Raw genomic sequence first — 18160 nt, 5'->3', positions numbered from 1 at the left:
CAACCCATTCACTAGTCAATCACAGGCATTCTGGTTGAATTTGACACACGGGTAAGTAAATAGCACATAAAAGGAACTTTATTCCCCACTGACTTTAGAAAATAAAATCTGCAAAAGTATTTTCTAATAATGGCAACATTATACTGACTTATAGCTTATGGGCTGCAAAGCCAAGTCAATCCACCAACCACTTCACAGTTCATTCACGTCTTTCATGCGTCACACAATACACCACTTATATTTACAAACAGCACCATTCAAGTCCCCATCACTCTCATATGCCAACAGGACTAACACAACAATCACACTGCAAAGCTCCCAAACATCAGGCAACTGATAAACACACCTCAAGCAAGTCAATACACATACTGACTACCAGCCACCAACACACCACTAGTCCACGCACACTGCCAGTTTAGCGCCAGTATACACACACCACCCACCAAGCACCAGTCCATGCACACCACAAGGCAAGTGCCAGTCTACGCACACCACTAACCAAGTGCCAGTCTACATACACTACCAGCCAAACGCCTGTCCACACACACATCCAGCCAAACAACAGTCCACATGCAGCACCAGCCAAGCACTAGTCCACACACACCCCCAGCCAAGTGACAGTCCATATGCACAGCCAAGTGCCAGTCCAGACGCAGCTACAGCCATGCGCCAGTCTACACACACCATCAGTCAAATGCCATTACACACAGACTGTTAGACGGACCCCAGTTCACACACAAACTCAGAAACTTTCCCGGGTGTCTAGTAGTTTTCGGTCCCCCTTGGGAGCAGATGGGCATAAGAATACTGCTGTTCTACCCCCAAGAGGGGCAGAAAAGGCCAAATTAGCAAATTAAAGGGGAATGACCCTTGCCAAACAGGCTACTCCTCATATTGCTCACACAATTATCCCTGGTGTCTAGTGGGTTTCTGTCCCCAAAGGAGGCAGATTGGCCTAAATATATGGGAAAGGGCCAAAATATTTGCCAGCAAAAAAAGTGGAACAACCCTTGCCTAAGGGGATGTTTCCTAAATTACAAGTACAAGTATCCCTAGTGTCTAGCTAGTTTCTGCTTCCTACAAATATGGCCGATCTGCCCCCAAGACAAGCAGAAATAGCTACAATAATTCTCCCAAAAAGGGGGTGTGACCCTTGCCTAAGGGGGCTTTTTTCCACATGCCAAATTCTTTTCCCTGTTGTCTAGTGGGTTTCTGGCAGATAGGCCTAAAAATATGGCCGAATTGCCCTTAAGGAGGGCAGAAATGGACAACATTTGTGCAAAAATAAAGGAGGGCGATCCTTGCCCAACGTGCTGCTCCCCAAAGCCAGGGAAAATACCTGGTGGCCTTGTGGGTGCATTCCTGCTTCACGATTGAGGCCCCATCCATGACCGCACATCAGAAATGCACTGCAAAGCGACACTGGGAGAAAGGGAAAATTATTTTTTACCCCCTGGTGCGTACCAGCATGTTTTGATGTTGATGTAGCACACATGCACGCCAGCGTCATCAGATCACCGAGTGGGAGGGTCAGGAGTGGCAGCGGAAGTGCCTCTGCTGCCATCCACTGTGGGGTCTGTAGATGGGCAGCCCAGGGGGAAATCGCCAGCCCTGCCCCATAGGTGGTTGCGAGGACGGAACAGTTCCATCCTCAGCAAATGCCCACCGTGGCTGAGGATGTAGCCATTTCATCCTCAGCACGGAAGGGGTTAATTTACTGATAGGTCCCTAGTACAGTGAACTTTCTGTGCCCAAGGCCTGTAAAATAAAAGCTACTAGTGGACCTGCAGCACTGATTGTGCCACCTACTTAAGTAGCACTTTAAACATGTATCAGGCCTGCCACTGCAGAGCCTGTTAGTGCAGTTCTAAACTCCCTTATTTACCTGGCATCATAACTTACTTGCCAGGCCCAAACCTTCCTTTTTATTGAATATATTTTATTTTTTATTTTTTTATTTTAACTTATATCGCGCAACAGCTACCCGCAGTGGGTTTCCCGGCGCAAGGGATAGACTCAAGAAGGAAAAAAAAAACGAAAAAAAAACCAGACCTATCAGGCAGCACCATGGATCGGACTAGAGCAGCAAAGGAATATTTTAAAAAAGTAAAGTTTTCAGTTTTTTCCTAAAAATGAAAAGATTAGTTTCGGTTTTCAGAGAGGTGGGTAACGCGTTCCAGTATTTGGGACCTAGATGAGAAAAGGTCCGTCCCCCCATCCTAGCAAGCTTAAATCGTGGAACAACAAAGTCGCAGTTGGTAGAAGTTCTAAGTGTGCGACTAGGCTTGTACGGTTGGACCAGACTTTGTAAATACTTTGGGGCCGAGCCCTGCTTGATTTTAAAAAGGTAGCAAATGGCTTTGAATTTGATGCGGTTGGGGATCCTGAGCCAATGTAAGTCACGCAGAGCCTGAGTGGCCGATGATCTCCTCGGGATAATACAAAGAAGTCGGGCTCCCGAGTTCTGGACGACCTGAAGTTTGTTAACGGTAGCCACATCGGCGCCAAGATAGAGGACATTTCCGTAGTCCAGGCGAGATGTTACTAACGCCTGGACAACGGTTCTCCTGGTGGCAAGAGGCAGCATCCAGAGAATTTTCTGGAGCCATCGCAAGGTGGCAAAGCAGGTGGCGGCCACCTTTGTGGCCTGCTGTCTCATGGAGAGTTTATCGTCTATTAAAAAGCCGAGGTTGCGGACCACAGAAGAAGGCTGAGGGAGGGGTCCCATCTCACTAGGCCAATGTTCTGGTCCCCATAGGTCTTTATGCTTCCCTAAGATGAGAATCTCGGTTTTGTCACCATTCAGTTTGAGGAGATGCCTCTGCATCCACTCAGCTACACGTGACAATCCGATTTTCAGAGCCGATATATTGCTGCTCTCGCTGTTGGAAAGGGAAAAAACAATTTGGGTGTCATCGGCGTATGAAAAAATAGTCAGCCCAGCGTCCTCCGCAATGGAGGCCAGGGGTCTCACATAGATGTTGAACAATAAAGGGCTGAGTATGGACCCACTGAGGAACGCCATATGCCGATGGACAAGTGGTGGATTTGGCTTTTGCAGAAAAAACTTGGAAAGTGCGCTCACTTAAAAAAGAGGCAATCCAAGCCAGAGCTGGACCATCCACTCCCAGGGATTGAAGAGAGTTCAGAAGTATGGAATGGGACATGGTATCGAATGCCGCGCTCAAGTCCAAAAGGATGAGCGGAGATGTTTCCCCGCGGTCGATACCGTGCCTTAAACTCTCCGTCACCCCGAGGAGGGTGGTCTCTGTAGAATAGTGAGCACGAAAGCCAGACTGGGATGGATGTAAAAATCCCGAAGATTCCACTAGATGGGAAAGTTGCGTGTTGATATGCCTTTCCAACACTTTGGAGAGTACAGGCAGCAAAGATATCGGTCTGAAATTGGCCAAATTGGACACATCGGCTCCAGCTTTTTTTAAAAGAGGGACGACCATTGCGTGCTTCCAATCCTGTAGCACATGGGATTCAGTTAGTGAGGCATTTAAAAGTCTCATAAGAACCCGTCGAGGTTCAAGATCCAATGATTTAAGGATTTTGACAGGTACAGGGTCACGAGGTGAACCGGATCTAACAGTACTTAAGCAGGTGAAGAACGAGATGTCATCAAACAATTGCCAGTGCGTTACCTTCACCGTAGGAGAGGGCTGTTCAGTCTCCGCCGCCTGTCTCGAATGAGGTTCCTTAGCAGTCAAGGAGGCACTCATAGAGTCATAAATGCGTTCGACCTTAGCGATGAAAACTTTTGCAATAGAGTTACACTGGGTTTCCTCTAAAGCTGGCAATGATGGAATGGTGTCAGCTCCTGTCAGTTTTTTGACGATGGAGAAGAGAGTGCGAGGACAGTTCTGAGCTTGAGTTACTGTTTCCACAGTGTAGGCAGCTCTCGCGATTTTACATTTGGAATGATACTCCTTTAGAGCTTCTTTATAAACAGTCTTCAATGAGACTGAGTAAGAGTGCCTCCATTTCCGTTCTAAGGCTTTGCATTTAATACGCATGGCCTTCAGGTCGGTGGAAAACCAAGGTGCCGGAAGGCGATGGGACCTGGGATGATTCGAGGAAAGCGGGAGGAGAGTATTTACAGCATTTGTAAGCCAGTGGGAGACAGTGGTGTTCAGCTCCACAATTGGAACCCCGAATTCCTCGGGACGTGTATCCAAGAGATGTTGGTTAAACGTATTAATATCAAGTTTACCCCAGTGATGAATAGGTACACCCTTGTCAAAGCCGCTATTGTTCTGGTTCTTAGTAGAAGGTAGGGAAAAATGAACAGCGAAATGGTCGGACCATTCCAAAGGACGAGCACTCTGAGAGCAATCAAAAGAAAGATTGGAGAGAATGGGGTCCAATTGGTGTCCAGCAAAGTGAGTGGGGCCAACATTAAGCAGAGAAAGGTTGAGAGCCTCCAGATCAGACAAAAAACGTTTGCTGATAGTACACTGTGGGTCTTCGAGATGCAAATTGAGATCGCCAAGAATGGTAAAATTGGCTGCCTTAAGAAGTAGGGGAGCTATAATATCGGCTAACGAAGAAACCCAAGGAAGAGCATTACCAGGGGGACGGTAGATCAGGAGGCCCGATAAGGTGAATTGGGGATTGATGACTAATTTAAAAAGGGCTGTCTCACTACCAAACATGGGAAAAGCTTCAAGCTTACAAGCATAGGAAGATTTAAAGATTATAGCATCCCCCCCCCCTTTTCCGGAGTTTCTGTCCAGTCTCACCATTACGTAGTTATTAGGAACAGCAATGGCAGTGTCAGGACCAGAATGATCCTGAAGCCAAGTTTCCGTAAGAAACAATGCGTCAGGCTGTTCTTCGACAATAAAGTCGTAGATGTGATATTTGTGTTTCGGGAGGGATCGACAGTTGATGCTCCAAAATTGGAGTGTAGAGTTGTTAGGGTGAGTATGCGATCTCCTCCGTCTACCACGAGTGTGGGAGCGGCGTATTGCTTTACAATTAGACATTCTACCGGTCAGAAAACTGCAGCCCGTACATTCAAAATTATGAATTGGGAGGGAACAAACAGTACAGTTAATATGAGGAGTGGGACGTAGGGATTGTAATAACTCACTAGAGTAGTTGAAGTTGCCACAGGAGCTAATAGAAAGAGTCATGGCCCCTGGCCCGTGCTGGCCCGGACGGGCACAGACGGGCTAAACTCTGGCGTAACTCCGGCGGAAGTTCGGCGATCCGCAGCGCGTATCCGCTGCACGTTAGTGTGACCCCTTTAAGCAGGGTCTAGCGTCCTTGTGACGTCTAGACCGTAAAGCAAAGTGGCGCCGTCAGGCGTCCTACTCCCCCAATATGGCCGCCAAGTTTCGACAACCGGGACAAGGGCCCACCAAATGCGGTCCTTTACCGATTATAGTGCGAGTGAGGGCCGTTAATAAAAGCAAGGGTAACAACAATACAATTTAAACAAGATAATAACAGGGATTATTTTAAAAGCGCGAATTATGCGTTAAAGCGGCATTTTAAATTGCGATGGTAATCGCTGGGCGCACTGAGCGATCTTCGTGAGTGCAGCTCGCAATTAGGTCTGTAGAATGGCCGAGCGCCTAGTTTATCCCCCTTAAGTAGGGTCTAGCGTCCTTGTGACGTCTAGACCGTGAAGCAAAGTGGCGCCGTCAGGCGTCCTACTCCCCCAATATGGCCGCCAAGTTTCGACAACCGGGACAAGGGCCCGCCAAATGCGGTGCTTTATCGATTATAGTGCGAGTGAGGGCCGTTAATAAAAGCAAGGGTAACAACAATACAATTTAAACAAGATAATAACAGGGATTATTTTAAAAGCGCGAATTATGCGTTAAAGCGGCGTTTTAAATTGCGATGGTAATCGCTGCGCGCACTGAGCGATCTTCGTGAGTGCAGCTCGTAATTAGGTCTGTAGAATGGCCGAGCGCCTAGTTTATCCCCCTTAAGTAGGGTCTAGCGTCCTTGTGACGTCTAAACCGTAAAGCAAAGTGGCGCCGTCAGGCGTCCTACTCCCCCAATATGGCCACCAAGTTTCGACAACCGGGACAAGGGCCCGCCAAATGCGGTGCTTTACCGATTATAGTGCGAGTGAGGGCCGTTAATAAAAGCAAGGGTAACAACAATACAATTTAAACAAGATAATAACAGGGATTATTTTAAAAGCGCGAATTATGCGTTAAAGCGGCGTTTTAAATTGCGATGGTAATCGCTGCGCGCACTGAGCGATCTTCGTGAGTGCAGCTCGTAATTAGGTCTGTAGAATGGCCGAGCGCCTAGTTTATCCCCCTTAAGTAGGGTCTAGCGTCCTTGTGACGTCTAGACCGTGAAGCAAAGTGGCGCCGTCAGGCGTCCTACTCCCCCAATATGGCCGCCAAGTTTCGACAACCGGGACAATGGCCCGCCAAATGCGGTGCTTTACCGATTATAGTGCGAGTGAGGGCCGTTAATAAAAGCAAGGGTAACAACAATACAATTTAAACAAGATAATAACAGGGATTATTTTAAAAGCGCAAATTATGCGTTAAAGCGGCGTTTTAAATTGCGATGGTAATCGCTGCGCGCACTGAGCGATCTTCGTGAGTGCAGCTCGTAATTAGGTCTGTAGAATGCTCACCCCAAAGTAGGCCCAGGGCAGCCCATTGTATTGAAAAAGTGGGGATTGTACTTTTAAGTTGTACATGTCCTAGTAGTGACATACTCTGAAATTTGATTTTCACTGCTGCATGCCTATCTTTCCGATAGGATAACATTGGGACTGACTTATTACATTTTATAAGTGCAGTTCCCAATTAAGGAAGAATAGGAAAACAAAATTTAGTACCTCTGGAATAACAATTTAATAATACAATTCATGGTCAAGTTGGTTTTTAAATTGTAGTTCTGAAAATGCCATTGTTAGAAACTTAGTAAGGGAGAACAAGGGTGTCCCGGAATACAAACCTGTGGATAGAATATGTTTAGAGGAAACAATGGTTCAGGGTTGGCCTCAGTAGGTCCAGTATGAGTGACCAAGAGGGGTCCATGTACATTCAATTTTAGTCTAGACAAAAAATCAACAGGGGAGCAAAGATGTAGGGAACCATATACAGTGTATAGCTTCACAGATTTTAATTTATACACTGTTTAGAATTGGTACTCCAACTTATAATCAGGTGCTCACATCAAGTGATAAATGCATAATGTGACAAAGTGAGGGTGCACTAAAAACATAACATCACATTGACAACAAAAATGGAACTCCACATGAGTATGTGCAATGAAGGGGGTTCCTGTTGTGAGGGTCCCCTGTTGATTTATTGTCTAGACAAAAATTGAATTTACCTCTGGGTCACTCATACTGGACCTACTGAGGCCAACCCTGAACCATTGTTTCCTCTAAACATATTGTTAGAAAGTTGGCATTTTCTTACTTAAACCATTTGCTGCTTTTTTGCCTGTCACTGGAATACACATCAGGGGTGAATGACAGCTGACTTCCTGCATTCCCTCTGGACAGCCACACAAAGGAATGGTAGGTGTGACTGCCTAGTCATCTGCATGTTGATCTGTGATCCCGAGTAGGAGGGGAGGGAGAAGCCAACACTATGCACCCGCAGGGGCTGGGTCCTTACCTTACGCAAAGGACTGCATACCCTCCTGGAGTGAGTCTGGAGCCAGGGCAGAAAAGGCAGGGTCCTGTGTACTTCAAAGAATCTCTTTGAAGTCTCCATACTTTAAGGGCCACATGGGGTATAAGTACTGGGCCTCAGACCCCACCATTGAAGAACACTTATGGAACCGAGGACATTTGGTCAGGAAGAAGAGCTGTTGTTCTGTAGGAAGAACTGCCACTCGGCAAATTTGGTTTGCTGTGTTCGCTTGCTGCCTGCTGATTGCTGTGCTGTAGGAAGGACTGCCACTCTGCTAAATTACTTTGCCTGATCGCCTGCTGCCTCTTGCCCGTGAGTGAGAAGGACCGAACCTGCTCTCTATATCCTTGAGCCTACATTTCTCCAAGGGCTTGTTGGTTTGCCTCCTGTTGCTGAAGTCTCAGGAATATCAAAGACTTCCCTTTCATCTTCAACTCAGCAGCTGGACTTTACTCACTGTAAGTCTTGCTCTGCTAAGTTGTGTCAATCCCGTCCAGGGCCCTTGGAAGTGAGTTTAAAGTGTTGCATCTCCCAAGAACCTACACATCAACACCACTGAGGGGACTGAGACCAGAGTCTCACACTCAGAACTACTGCATCGCCTCTAGACTTACCGGACCCAACGCTTTGCCGCCACTATGTGGAGAAGATCAACACATCCCCCCTCCAGCATGTACTAGCCCGGTGCAGTGCCTTTGGAACCGCTATGCTCCGGAATCAAAGCATTGCACATTGAACCAAGGAATCGCCATGACATTCCGTGCTGCAACAAGGACTAAGGCACTTTGCTCAGCAGGCCCTGTGTGGGTCCTGTAGCCGGCCTGAACTCCATTGTGGGCAGCCTGAAAATGTGGCTTGGTCCAGTGCAACCCTAATTAACCCCTTAAGCGTTATTTGTTTCTAAGAGCTATCTTGACACTAATTCTTTTAAAATTCATAGCTGAACTTCAACTTATTGTATTTAGGTCATTCTGGTCTTGTTTTGTTCAGAATATAATAATCTGTTTTTCTAAAAATGGAGTTGGGTCTTTTTGTGGTATGTTCACTGCATTACTGTATGCTGCATGCACAAATACTTTACACATTGCCTCTTAGTTACACTTGACTGCTCTGTGTTAAACTACCAGAGGGGGAGCACAAGTTAATTTAGGGTATGGTACTAACTTACCCTGAAAAGGATTGTGATCCCAACTTAGACAGAGTACATACCTCTGCCAACTAGAGACCAAATTTCTAACAACATGCATCTAGCATACATGCACTGCACAGAACTACATTTTCCATTTATTGTACCATCCATGGACACAAAATCATCCAGTACAAGCATATGACACACATGCACTGCCCGCTTCATCATCCCTGTATGGTACTATTCGCAAGAACGCCTACGTCTGATACATGTATATAAAACATACAAAGTGTGCAGCACTCCAAACCACTTGGATGCAGGCCAAGGGTGAGCTAAGTACACAGCAGATGAACTTTCAATAAATGAGCCAGTAGGCCTCATTCCTGTAACACAGATGAATAGGTATGTTCACACCTATTGATCACTACACAGTATGTTGCCACCACCACGCTTGTGCTGCTTATTTTCTGGCAAAGGTGGCATAGTAGCCTTTCAATAGGATGGGGGTAGAATTTTGGCACCCGTCCTGGTCCAAAAGGACTGCAATCCATGAGACAGGCCTATGTCATGGTGCACATACATCATCTGAATGAATGAATAAGACACTTTTATTTGATTTGTTAAAATCATAAAAGGGTGGAACATACCACCATGAAATAAACCACATCATAAAGAGTGAAACGTGCCACCATGAGAAAAAGCAACAATACACAAATGTACGTAATAAAAGAATAAGAACAATAAGACAATATTAAAAAAGGAGGAATGGCCTCTGTGTTCACCAATGACATCAAAAATAACTATCAGGGATCCCGATATCATTACCGTCGGGGTCACCCGAAGCAGGGACACGTCCATCACCATTCGAGGGACATTTCCATCCCAACTGCCTTCTGTCATGTGCGGCATGGAAAGGGCACACTGCTTAGCTCAGTTCGTAGGCAAGTACTTGGATTAGCATTTCCAAACTACATTGAGTCCAGATTAATGCGAAACAAACTGTGCTTGTAAATGCACATACAAATTGTTTTTTTTAATGGTTACTTCAGAAGCAACCCTTTATTCCTGGGTGTCCGGAGATGTTCCCCATACCCTTTTGAATACCTTTCTTTTAGAAGGACATAGCAGTGGCATGACAAACCTTGAGGGAGCCCCCTGCAAGGTACATGCAGTAAGACACCCCCACCGGACGTAATCAAGGGCTGTCAGGCCAGGGGTCCATTCACAGTGCCAGAAACGGCCACCTGGATCTCGGTCGGGCCCCTGGCATTGTGGGGTTTGCGGGGGCTCATGTTACACCACTGGGACACAGAGATCACGGGACTAAGCCCTGCATCATGTAATGTGGCATCAAAAGAAACGTATTGGCTGGAATCTAAATGCCAGCTGAATTCATTTTATGAAGTGAATCCACTACATTAATTTTCATTACTTAGAGACACATCAATTAGATTATTTTGCATTCTTAATGATATCGGACTTTAGTGAAATTAATATGCAATATTGTAATATAAATATTGGTGCATCTAACTTTTAGACTCGTGTATACTAACTGTGGTTAGGTTAGTCAGTCAGACCGTTTTTATAAGATGATGTACTTCTGAATAAAGTTGGTCTCTCCTCCATGCGGAGGCAGTTTTTACAATTATCTTTGAAACCAAGGGTCAAGTGTACTAAACTTTTTTCTGTTGCAAACATTCTTATTCACTAAAGCAGGGGGTTTGCGACCACAAAAATGTTTTTGTGAATGTACTAAACGTTGGTAGTTGGTAACGTTTTACCAACTTCTAAAATGGATTTACGACTGGATACCAAATGGCAATTTGGAAGGGTCCTGTTGTGGGCATCCTTTCCAAATGGCCATTCATACACATTTACACCATTCTGCAAAGTTGTCTATGTTAGGTCTAGCATAGGTTTGGTGCTGGAAGGATACCCTTCCAGTGCTAGGTAATATGCTGGGCCAAACGTTAAAACTTTTCACATTTTGCATGTGTGCACACTTGCAAAAACAGAAAAATTTGAAGAAATTAAAACATCCCCCTTGTTAACAGCAGCTCCAAAGACGTGTCTACAAATGTTAATATTAGCTGGGCCTTTGAGTCAAAATCATAGGTATTTGCATGGCGACATCCATGTACCACCCGTGGTACACCCCACTGACGCAAAGAAATTAAAACCAGTGCAACCACTATTTTCTTTAGGGCTTTTTTCCAGGGCAAATAAAGTTGTGCTTCAAAAAGTAAACTGCAAAAACATCTTTTACGCAGTTTACTTCACTTTTGTGAAGCAAACCTGGCGCAAAATGTTTGTAAATCTACTTCTTAGTATTGCGGAACATTTGGGGCAAACAGATTTTTGTTCCACACTAAGGGGCATATTACCAACAACTAGCGATAATTATCGCTATGTTGGCTTAGCGGCAATAATTTTATCGCCGTGTTGTGGCGATTTTCATCGCTTAGGAGCCTTGCTATTATCAAGGTTTATCTCCTAAGCGATAAAAATCGGCCGAAATGCATGAATATCGCTGTAAAGTCAGCGATATTCATGCATTACCGAGCTAATGCTCTTAGCCATGTTATCCACCTCCCATTGGATAACATGGCTAAGAACTGCTCAGGGCAGGTGTTAGCTTTTGGAGATATTCGCGCTTAGCGCGAATATCTTGAATATCTCCCAAAGCTGGTAATAGGAGATAGCGATGTTAGCGACTGTTTCCAGTCGCTAACATCTTGGCACACCCACTTTGCATATCATTAGTGATAAATATCTCTGACATGCAAAGCGGGGCCCAAGATGGTCGCTATCTCCTACTATCTGTCGCTAACTGGTGTTAGCGACAGCTAGGTAAAAGGGAGATAATTTTATCTCCGCTTTCTTGGCCTAGTTCTAGGACACCCCCGCGCCGCACGGCCACCAGCTGCTGCGTGTGCCCTCCCTGCCTGACTGCCTCGCTGCCGCCGCGTGACCACGCCCCCTGCCTTCGCGCGGCGTGGTCCGTGCTCGCCTGACCGGCCCCTGTTGTCTTTGCCGTTTTTGCATCTTATTTTGTCATTCTGTATTGCCTGTTTGTTTTTTCTCCCAGTATTGTATTTTCCGTCTTGTTTTGCCTGTTGCCTAGCTGCCCTTCGTCCTCCCTCCCCGCTTCCCGCCACCGCCGCTAACCCCGCCCCTTTTTGTATTCTGTACCCTCCCCGCTCCCGCCTCCCAGCTGCTCCGCCCCCCCACGCACTTGGCCATATATGGCGACCGTGCGACGCAGGTGAGTGTGACCTAGTTCTAGGACACCCCCGCGCCGCACGGCCACCAGCTGCTGCGTGTGCCCACCCTGCCTGACTGCCTCGCTGCCGCCGCGTGACCACGCCCCCTGCCTTCGCGCGGCGTGGTCCGTGCTCGCCTGACCGGCCCCTGTTGTCTTTGCCGTTTTTGCATCTTATTTTGTCATTCTGTATTGCCTGTTTGTTTTTTCTCCCAGTATTGTATTTTCCGTCTTGTTTTGCCTGTTGCCTAGCTGCCCTTCGTCCTCCCTCCCCGCTTCCCGCCACCGCCGCTAACCCCGCCCCTTTTTGCATTCTGTACCCTCCCCGCTCCCGCCTCCCAGCTGCTCCGCCCCCCCGCGCACTTGGCCATATATGGCGACCGTGCGACGCAGGTGAGTGTGACCTAGTTCTAGGACACCCCCGCGTCGCACGGCCACCAGCTGCTGCGTGTGCCCACCCTGCCTGACTGCCTCGCTGCCGCCGCGTGACCACGCCCCCTGCCTTCGCGCGGCGTGGTCCGTGCTCGCCTGACCGGCCCCTGTTGTCTTTGCCGTTTTTGCATCTTATTTTGTCATTCTGTATTGCCTGTTTGTTTTTTCTCCCAGTATTGTATTTTCCTTCTTGTTTTGCCTGTTGCCTAGCTGCCCTTCGTCCTCCCTCCCCGCTTCCCGCCACCGCCGCTAACCCCGCCCCTTTTTGCATTCTGTACCCTCCCCGCTCCCGCCTCCCAGCTGCTCCGCCCCCCCGCGCACTTCGTCATATATGGCGACCGTGCGAACACGCAGCGTTGACGGGCAGCGGGCGCGCCGATTGTGCACCGAAGGCGCGCCAAAGGTAAGCCCGTCTGCGCCCGTCCGCGCCTGGACCGCGCCCAGTGCCAGGACCCCTGGCCCCCACCGACGGAAGCCGACCCGACGAACCTACAATGCCGCCGAACTCCTCGCACTCAACACCGGCGGCATCCCGGGGTGTCACCGAGCCACCCCGAAGCACACCCACGGACCCTTCAGCTGCCACACCTGCAAGTTCTCCTGCATCCGGACCTACCCTGCACCAGCACCCGCCAAGCCGAACACCAGCAGCAACCACCTCAAGTGCATCCTGCTCAACACCCGCTCCGTCCACAGACACGCCATCGAACTCTGGAACCTCCTCGACACCACAGCCCCTGACGTCGCCTTCCTCACGGAGACCTGGATGAATGCCTCCTCAGCGCCCGACATCGCCATCGCCATCCCAGAGGGCTACAAGATCACCCGGAGGGACCGCACCGCCAACCAGATGGGAGGAGGCATCGCCATCATCCACAGAGACACCATCCGCATCACGACCAACACCGACGACACCCTAACCACCGCCGAACACCTGCACTTCCAGATCCACACGGACCCCAGAACCACCCTCAGAGGCACCCTGATCTACCGACCCCCGGGACCACGCACACGATTCAGCGAGGACATCGCCGACTTCATCAGCCCGCATGCCCTCCCCTCCGCCGACTTCATCCTCCTGGGGGACCTCAACTTCCACCTGGAGAACAACAGCGACCGCAACACCATCACCCTGCTCGACAACCTCTCCAACCTCGGACTCAAGCAGCTGGTGTCCACCCCCACCCACCTCGCCGGACACACACTCGACGCCGTCTTCTCATCCAGCGAAGACATCGCCTTCAGCCACGCAACAGGACTCCACTGGACGGACCACAGCTGCGTCCACTTCACCTTCAAAAGAACGACGATCCACCACCACCAGCAACAGGTTGCCCGAAGAAGCTGGAACAAGATCACAGCCAACCAGCTCACCGCCTCCCTGAGCCAGCACCCTCCTGCCGGCTCAGCGAACCCCAGCCAGGCCGCCGACAACCTCACGAAGTGGATCAGCAACTGCGCGGACGAACTCGCCCCTCTGAGGACCCCGCCCAGCAGACCCGGCAGCAGAAAAACCCCATGGTTCACTGACGAACTCAAGAGCTCCAAGAAGAACTGCCGAGCCCTCGAGAAAGTGTGGAGAAGGGAACCAACAATGGACAACATGACCACCCTCAAGCTCGCCACCCGGAAACACCACCAACTGATCTGCGCCACCAAGAAAAATGCATACAAGGACCGGCTGGACAACAACGCACACAACTGCAAGGAACTCTTCAACATCGTAAAAGAGCTCTCCAACCCCAACGCCGGAAACAACGACATCACCCCGTCGCAAGACCTCTGCAACTCCCTCGCCTCCTTCTTCCACAACAAGATCGCGGACATACACAACAGCTTCAGCATCCAACCGACGCACGCCACAACCACAGCTACGCCACCCACCCCCACCCTCCGCGCCTGGACTCCGATCAGCACCGAAGACACCATCCGCACAATGAACTCCGTCCACTCCGGATCTCCGACCGACCCCTGCCCTCACCACGTCTTCAACAAGGCCGACGTGGTCATCGCACCCCACCTACGGGACATTATCAACACCTCCTTCGACACCACCACCTTCCCGGAGAGCTGGAAGCACGCAGAACTCAGCGCTCTACTCAAGAAACCTACAGCGGACCCCACCGAAGTCAAGAATTACCGTCCCATCTCCCTCCTCCCATTCCCGGCCAAAGTCATCGAAAAGACCGTCAACAAACAGCTGGCCGCCTTCCTCGAGACGAATGGATCCCTCGACCCCTCACAGTCTGGCTTCCGTGCAAACCACAGCACCGAGACCGCCCTCATCGCTGCCACCGATGACATCCGAACCCTGATGGACAACGGAGAAACAGCGGCCCTCATCCTCCTGGACCTCTCCGCGGCATTCGACACTGTCTGCCACCGCACCCTAGTGCAGCGCCTCGGCAACATCGGAATCCAGGAGAAGGCACTGGAATGGATCACCTCCTTCCTCGACGGAAGAACACAGAGAGTCCGCCTACCACCGTACAAGTCAGAGGCCACCGAAGTCATCTGCGGCGTCCCCCAAGGATCCTCGTTGAGTCCCACCCTCTTCAACGTCTACATGAGCCCCCTCGCGGCCATCGCACGCCAACACAACCTCAACATAATCTCCTACGCCGACGACACCCAGCTGATCCTCTCCCTGACCAACGACCCCGCCGCCGCCAGAACCAACCTGCACGAAGGGATGAGAGATGTAGCCGAGTGGATGACGACCAGCCGCCTGAAACTGAACTCAGACAAGACGGAGGTCCTCATCCTGGGCTCCTCGCCCTCCGCCTGGGACGACTCCTGGTGGCCCCCCGCCCTGGGCACCGCACCCAAACCAACGGACCACGCACGCAACCTGGGCTTCATCCTGGACTCCCCCCTCTCCATGACCAGACAAGTCAACGCCGTCTCCTCATCATGCTTCAACATCCTACGCATGCTACGGAAGATCTTCTGGTGGATCCCCACCGAGACCAGGAAGACTGTCACCCAGGCCCTCGTCACCAGCCGACTGGACTACGGCAACGCCCTCTACGCCGGAACCACCGCCAAGCTCCAGAAGAGACTCCAGCGGATCCAGAACGCCTCAGCCAGACTCATCCTCGACATCCCACGAAACAGCCACATCTCCGGACATCTGAGAGACCTGCACTGGCTCCCCGTCAACAAAAGAATCACCTTCCGTCTCCTCACCCACGCACACAAAGCCCTACACGACCAAGGCCCGAGCTACCTCAACAACCGAATCAACTTCTACGCTCCCAAACGCCACCTCAGATCAACCAGCCACGCCCTCGCCGCCGTCCCACGTATCCGAAGAGCACCAACAGGAGGAAGGTCCTTCTCCTACCTGGCTGCCAAGACCTGGAACTCCCGACCGACCGACCTGCGCCTGACCCAAGACCACCTCTCCTTCAGGAAGAAGCTCAAGACCTGGCTGTTCGAGCAGTAACGGCACCCCCCCTCCTAGCGCCTTGAGACCCTACGGGTGAGTAGTGCGCTCTATAAATGTCTTGATTGATTGATTGAAAACAGCGGAGATAAATCCCTTGATAATATGCCCCTAAATTCTGTCTACAGACAGGAATCTACAAAACCCAGGATCTCTGAATTTACGCCCACTGATGCACTAAGGGGCAGATTTACAAGCCCCATGCGCCTCATTTATGCAGCCGTTGCGTCACTTTTGTGACGCAGCGGCAGCGCAAATCCTGCTCCATGGTGCGGGGGTACTTACACCGTGACGCATCTGGGAGATGCATCACGTTGTAATGCCCTGCGCCAGATATAGGCGTTCCTGTGCAGGGGGGGCGTTCCGGCGCAGGAACGCCTCCTAAAAGTGGCTGAGTGAAATCTACAAGATTTCACTCAGTCACTTTTAGGCCCATGCTGCGTCAAAACCTTGCGCCTGCCTGAAGCAGGCTTAAGGATTGACGCAGCATTAACTAGATAGGGCCCCCAGAGCATTGCTGGAGCTGCGTCGCGCTTGCGACGCAACTCCAGCAATGCGTCACTTTAACAGCACAGATGCGTCACGCATCTGTGCCGTTTGTGCACCATGGTGTGCCGCATTGTAAATGCGGCACATCCATGATGGCGGAGCTGTGGCGCACAATAACTGGCGCATCGCTGCTGATTTGCAGGGATGCACCAGTTATTGTAAATATGCCCCTAAGTCTGTAAATCAAGCCCCCTTTGGCTGAAAGGAGACAGACCCATCACTCCATGCGCACTTAGCCAACTCGAGTCTCCTTTATGAAAAGAAAAATCTTATTTTTGGAAGTCTTTGAATGGTGGAACTTTCAGGGGATTATTTATAATTGGCTTAAACTTGTTCCCAGTTTGGTTATAAATTAATCATGCGGAAAATCTGTAACAGTTGCAGCTGCTTTCAATTGCTGCTTGTATAAAATCAAAATAAACTCCATGGGCGTTGCTATAAATAGCACAATAAGTAAATAGCAACAAATAGTGCAAGTGCGTCCCAGTGTTGCGAGGGGTCCACACCACCACAATTAGTGGCAGTTTTCTTGCAATGTAGGATAAAACAAGGAGCACTGCAAGACTAAACCACAGATGCTCTTATCTACATCTTTGTGAATTGGGTAATAAGCGTGTGCATTCATTCATTCACTGTAGCCGCAACGGTACTAGTAAGGATTTGGGGCAAATGCCATTAACGCCATAATTTTCGTAAACAGGCAAATAGAAAATACAATACCCTTACGGAATCAAGACTGGCATCTTCAGCGCCCACCAGCCCACCTGGTTGCTTCCTTTTTTAAACCGTCACCTTTCAGACATATAAAATTCAATGGCTTTACGTGTTTTTTTCTCTTTTAGGGTGAATAGGGTTTTTTATTTTCATTAATTAATTGCATTCCGGTGAGTAACTCTCAACATATATGCGTCGCAAAATCTAACAGACGTGTAATTCGAGACGGCAATTGAGAGATGTATTAAGTATATGGTAGGGCCGTCAAATGGGCGTGTCGCATGTACTGTATGACTAGTGGGTGGCTGACTCTACCCTACCCACAGAACGTACCGGCCTTTCTGCAACTGAGGCATTTACAGGCTAGGGGTCTGCTTTCATAACAGGGTGAGCCGGCTTGACTCAGCTATGCCCCACATTTACTACCTCTACCGTGTAAGCCGTTTTGTACATTTTAGCCAGAGCGGATGATGGTTTTCGCTCCAGTCGGCCCTGCCTATTCATCAGACCTCCCCTAGGCCAAGCTTACCGCTAATTCCACCAATTGTTAAGCAGCCTGTCCTCTTCTCTGCAGCACGCACGTATATGGTTCCATCCCATATCAAAAGCCCTCAGACAGCGGCCCTGAGCTCGGCTTACCTCATGGTACTCCCGGAAGGCAGTTGGATCCTGACTCTAAAAAAAGACAATTGGTTTTGAATACTCGAAGCTGATTGGACAGAAGTCTTGTTTACATTCTCCGTCGTCAGTCCAGAACTCTGATAGGACCATTCCAATGACAGATGTGTCAGATGTCTAGTAGGCTGGTTTCACCTGAATCAGGTGCTTTCTGTTAGGGGTAATTTGGCTTTGTCAGAGGAAAACCACCTGTCACTGTGGTCTCTATAATCACAGTCTTCGATGTCATAGTCAATGATTTTTTAAACCAAAGCTTGATTTTAGAGAAGAATGATTTACAGATTGTCATACTGTATGATGAGGCGAGGAGACGT

General features: G+C 49.3%; 1 protein-coding gene across 2 annotated transcripts in view; it reads right to left on the bottom strand.

The window, feature by feature from the left end:
* The window catches only part of LOC144785237 (uncharacterized), a 196357-nt gene extending 178505 nt beyond the window's left edge, over positions 1–17852 (bottom strand). The window contains exon 1 of one of the 2 annotated variants that reach the window (XM_078664256.1): positions 17808–17852. The gene's annotated coding sequence lies outside the window, so the exon portion shown is untranslated. Of the gene's footprint in view, positions 1–17697 lie in introns of both variants that reach the window. The other variant, XM_078664255.1, reaches the window with a different exon arrangement.
* Positions 17853–18160: the final 308 nt, after the last annotated feature.

This window comes from Lissotriton helveticus, chromosome 10 (genome assembly GCF_964261635.1).
Source record: "Lissotriton helveticus chromosome 10, aLisHel1.1, whole genome shotgun sequence".
NCBI lineage: Eukaryota > Metazoa > Chordata > Amphibia > Caudata > Salamandridae > Lissotriton > Lissotriton helveticus.
This window is presented reverse-complemented; position numbering and strand designations above follow the sequence as displayed.